Raw genomic sequence first — 6000 nt, forward strand, 5'->3', positions numbered from 1 at the left:
CTGGGTCTACAGGGCGTGGAGAGATTCAGAACACATCGATACTCCAAAGCGTGGAGGATGGAGCGAGACAAAGCCTGCAGTCACAGTAGTCCATTCCCTTTAACATGACCTGACCAATAGTTTAGTCCTTCTGGTCTAAACTATGGCAGTGTCCTACTTCTTTTAAAGTGTGCACTTTCACACTCCCCTTCATGGTAGGAAGAAGTGTGAAGAATTTGGATGTACACAGGGTATGAGGTACCCTGGAACACCCCCATGAAGCTGGTTTGGAGACTGGAGAGAGATGCCCTTTGAGGGCGCTGACAGATGCATAATGGAAACGACTACAGGCTGGCTTTAGCTGGATTATTTTGTCATGTTGTTGTTCTGCTTTCATTTCCAGAGGTAATGACAGGTGGATAGAGTGGCACGTGTTGAATGAATACAGGATGGTGTGACAGTGTCTGGAAAAAGGGGAACCATCTTCCTTACCCTTTTGTTCAAAAGTAGTGCACTATGTGGGGGAATAGGGTGCCATTTGGGACGCTGACAGCATCTGATCTGACAGTACTAAACAGCATGAGTTTGTGATGTAGGGCTCAAAAAAGGTAGTTAACCCACGGTTCCCAGGCCGTCATTGAAAATAAGAATTTGTTCTTAACTGAGTTGCCTAGTTCAATAATAAACATGCCCACCCTTCTGGATGCCTTTCTACAATACTGCCATATCACAAGATGCCGTTATGATGCAGTGGAAAGAAAGGAAGAAGGGATGAACCCTAACGTTGGTTGGCACGCCATAGAGGGGGAGAGGGGGAATCTGGTTGTTACGCTATAGAGTTTAAAACCTCCTCTATGTAAACTAACACGGTGAGTGAGATATAGATATATATGCGGCAGTAGTGCATGTTAGGCAGCAGGGTGTGTGTGTGTGTGTGTGACTGCAGTTTTTGTGTCGGTGTGAGATGTTTAAAATAATTCACTTAACACCTGGCAAATCCCTACACGTGAGCTAAGCATTTTCAACTGAGCGTAGTGGGTTTCTCCTGCGTGCCTGTCTAAAATGCCTCCAAGGCCATCGCCCTCTCATCTCTCTTTGTCATCTGGTGGCTTCTCACTCTCTCCCGGTGTCAAAGCCCACGAGTGACACATTGTTCTGCCTGCTCGCCTGTCCACTGGAGGCAGATGCTCCGGTTGGGATTAAAAACACAAGTTGGGAAAGTATGGCAACACAAGGAGAGTCAGAGGAATTAGCTGAATGCAGGTCGGGGTACCAGACAAGGGAAAGAGGACCTCGGCGCCTGGAGAGGCTCACACTGACACTGGTATTTTCAATATACAGTTCATCCCTCGACTTTATCCACATTTTGTTAGGTTAGACTTATTCTAAAATGGATTAAATAGACCCCCCCCCCCCCCTTCATAAGTCTACGCACAATACTCCAATGACAAGGCATTACGTATTATTTTTTTACCCATTTATTAAATTAAAAAAACAACAACTGAAATATCACATTTACGTAAGTATTTAGACCCTTTACTCAATACTTTGTTGAAGCACCTTTGGCAGCGATTACTGTAATTCCGACCCAATTTTCGGACTACCCAAGAGGAAATGCTTACCTTACAGAGGAAAGACAGGTGGAGTCCTGGTGAGATTAAGGAGAAGGGAATACCGGCCACCTCTTCCCTTCATTCTATTGGTCAATGTACAGTCACTTGATAATAAGATGGATGACCTCCGATCGTGGGTTTGCTACCAATGGGACTCTCGAAACTGCAATATTCTATGCTTTTCGAAAACATGTTTCTGGACAACACACACACACCATTGCTATCCAAGTCGATGGATTCTCCATTCACCATGCAAACAGGACAGTGGAGTCAAGGAAATTGATAGGGGGAGGGGTTTGTCTCTATCAACAACAGGTGTGCTGACTTGAGTGCGGTGGAAGTATCGACGCATTGTCTTGGAATACCTGCTGGTCAAATGCTGACCCTTCTACCTACTGAAGGAGTTTTCAGCTGTTATCCTGACTGTTGTACATATTCCACCTCAGGACAAGAAAAATAAGCTGGCACTTAACGAACAGTATGAGGCTAGAAACAAGCAGGAAAGTGTACATCCAGAGGCTGCTTTTCTGGTTTGTGGCGATTTTAATTCTGAATCATTAAGGCATATGATGCCCAACTTCCATCAACACATAACCCTCGCCACTAGGGGCGATAAAGTTCTAGACCACTGTTCTACCCACAAGCAAGCACACAAGGCCCTCCCTTGTCCGCCATTCGGAAAATAAGATCATGAATCCGTACTCCAGAAGCTTAAACAGAAAGTACCCGTGACTTGCTCCGTTGAGAACAGGACTGCTTTGCTAGCGCTGATTAGAGACTCCGCCGATAACGTCAACGAGCTAACCACCTCTGTCACTGGCTTCATTCGGAAATGCATCAGTGACATTGTCCCCTCAGTGAAGGTTCACTGCTTCCTCTAAAGCCTGGGATTTAATTACCAAAGCCCCATATACTACCCACCATTGCGACCTGTATGCTCTCGTTGGCTGGTCCTCACTTCATATTTGTCGCCAAACCCACTGGTTCCAGGTCATTTATAAGTCTTTGCTAGGTAAAGCCCTGCCTTATCTCAGCTCACTGGTCACCATAGCAGCACCCACCCGTAGCACGTGCTCCAGCAGGTATATTTCACTGGTCACCCCCAAAGCCAACTCCTGCTTTGGCCGCCTTTCCTTACAGTTCTCTGCTGCCAATTACTGGAATGAATTGCAAAAAAAATAATATAATAAATCACTGAAGCTGGAGACTTACATCTATCTCCCTCACTAACTTTAAGCATCAGCTGTCAGAGTAGCTTACCGATCATTGCACCTGTTCATAGCAAATCCAACTACCTCATCCATGTTTTTTTGTTCCTTTGCACCCTTGTATCTCTACTTGCACACTCATCTTCAGCACATCTATCACTCCATTGCTAAATTGTAATTATTTTGCCACTATGGCCTATTTATTGCCTTCCCTCCCTAATCTTAAGACATTTGCACACACTGTATATAGACTTTTCTATTATTGACCATACGTTTGTTTATCCCATGTGTAACTCTGTGTCGCACTGCTTTGCTTTATCTTGGCCAGGCTGCAGTTAAATGAGAAATTGTTCTCAACTGGCCTACCTGGTTAAATAAAGGTGAAATAAATAAATAACTAAATAGCAAACAAAATGGCTACACAGACTGAGTTGACCCTTGTATTTTATTTTTGCATTGTCTCCATGCACACTGACACGTCGACACAGACAAACTTTCACTCCACCATTTGCTCACACACAATATGCACATACATTCATACGGACTCTAAACACATGCACTCATATACAATCGTCATGTATGCTGCTGCTGCTACTCTGTTCATCATATATCCTGATGCCTAGTCACCTTACCCCTATACATATCTACTTCCATCACTCCAGTATCCCTACACATTGTAGGAACTGACCCTGTATATAGCGTCTTACTTTCTCGTGTTCTTATTTTAATTTATTGTGTTTTTGTTCTACCTTACGTTATTAATGCATTTTTGGGTTTAGATTTTGCAAGAAAGGCACTTCAGTGTACTTGTGCATGTGACATTAAAACTTGAAACGTGAGAGGAGACAGACAACATTCTTCCTCTTATCTTCAGAGTGCTGCGCCTGCTTCAGGGGTATCAGTTCTTACAACCACACATGTCTATGGGGGCCTGGTAGCGTCGCACGTACACAGCTTGTGGAGCTCTTTTACACACTTATTTTATGCCAGTGCGAGTGACCGGTGACCTTGAAATTGGAGGGTAAAAATACCTTGGTGAAAAAGTGGCTAAGGAAAAACTCGCTTACCAGGAAGTCACACGACGGTGGGAAAATATATCAACAATATAGTCAGGTTGATCATTTTTGGCACCCTTGATGAGAAAAAAAGACTGCATAAAACGCATTTTAAAAATACTGAGCTATATCCTATGCTAATGAAAGGGTGTCAATTTTTGGCACCCCTGTTTTAAGTACCCGAGGACCCTACCATTGTGAGGATAACATGGAGGCTTTTTCTAAAATGTTATATGAGATTGGGAAACACATTGGGAGGGATCTTAGACCATTCCTCCATAGAGAATCTTTCCAGATCCTTGGTGTCCTTCGTCTGCGCTTATGGACTGCCCTCTTCAATTCAAACCACAGGTTTTCAATGTGGTTCAAGTCTGGAGACAGATCGGCATTAAATGCGCAAAGCTGTCATCAAGGTAGCAGGTGGCTATTTTGAAGAATCTCAAATATTTTGATTTCTTTAACACTTTGTTTGGTTACTTCATAATTCCATGTGTTATTTCATAGTTTTGATGTCTTCACTATTATTCTACAAGAAAAACCCTTGAATAAGTAGGTGTCCAAACTGTTGACTGTTACTGTAGCTCAGTATTTGTATTATTTATTTTGTAGTCTTACTTGCTCCTCTTTATCAATTGTGAATAATTATGGACCTGGCTGTACATTGATCACACGTTAAAGACAAATGACTGAAAGAGATGCTCAATACTAAATGTATAGGTGTATATGTGTGTGTGTGGGGGGGGGGGGGGGGGGTGGCTCTCACTGGTCTTAAAAAACATTTAAGCATCAAAGACAAAACAATCCCTTACAATTTACTATTGTAACTTTTACCCCAGAATTGGCCAAAATAACTACATGTGTCTGACTCTGACATAACCTATGTGCTAATCTTGTTTGGCCTTGTACCTCTGTCTCCATGATAGATACCGGGTTCGCTGTAACTAAATGCTTCCTGTTCCTCTGTGATCATTATCTGCATCCTGGCCTATCACATGCCGATGCTGGATGTGATTGTTATCAGGCTGGCCTATCACATGCAAACACGGGATGTGATCATTATCTGTCTGGCCTACTAAATGCTGACCCTGAGTATCTGGCTTATTACACGCTGACCCTGTCTGCCCTTCCAAGGATTCCTCCTCAATGAGGCTGAATAGAAGACTGTAAAAGCACTGAAGTTGTAAAAAGGGCTTCAATTTAAATTTGATTGATTGGCAAATCTCTTGGATCTCTATTCCCCTTCCTTTCCCTCTACAAAGTCAATGGGAGACGGGCCAGACATCGCAAGAGGAAAGGAAGGTGAAGTTGTGTACAGGAAAGGAGAATCCTGGACCTGATTTGAAAGTGTGGAGTAGATGTTGGCAGATATTTAAAAAATATATATATTTTTTTATTTGACCTTTATTTAACTAGGCAAGTCAGTTAAGAACAAATTCTTATGTTCAATGACGGCCTAGGAACAGTGGGTTAACTGCCTGTGACGCAATGACGCAATGTTTGAGCGATGCGAGTCAATCAATGGTACTTATCAATCAATGGTACTTTCCCCTTCCATTCCCCTGATCGAGAAAAATGCCCCCATCTACCCTCTGACCAGCTACTCAGGGCATGGGGGGAGGAGGTTGTACATAGTTTCCTTATCTGAACTGGCTTTTCAGTGAAGTGGATGGAAGCTGCTGAGAACTCCATTTTGTGTTTCGTGTCATCTATTCCGGGAATGGTCAAGTTCCAATATTATGTAAAAAGTAGAGATCGGGAGGAATTCACTAGACACACAACAGGAGAAAAGGGACCAGAATGAGGGGCTACCTGAAATGTTTTTCCATTGCAAATTTCTTTAGAACATTTTGCACAATGAATACGACCCACTTTCAGGTACTGGGGACTGACATTGGAGTAGAGTGAGGAGCCCCTGAACCTTCGTAGGATTTTCATCTGAGCTCTGCTGAGTCTCTTGCCCTGGCCTCCCTCCGCGGCACGTTCTGCACCCTTGCTGAAGCAATCCGCTTGGGACGCAGATGCATGCGGTGGCTGTCTGGACAACGCCACTGGAAACAGAAAGGGCAGCGCTCTTCTTCAAGGACGGGCTGGAACTAGGAGGGAACAAGTTTAACATGATAAACTAAATATTTTGCATTAAGTTGA

This window comes from Oncorhynchus masou, chromosome 12, assembly GCF_036934945.1.
Source record: "Oncorhynchus masou masou isolate Uvic2021 chromosome 12, UVic_Omas_1.1, whole genome shotgun sequence".
In the NCBI taxonomy this organism is placed as follows: Eukaryota; Metazoa; Chordata; class Actinopteri; order Salmoniformes; family Salmonidae; genus Oncorhynchus; species Oncorhynchus masou.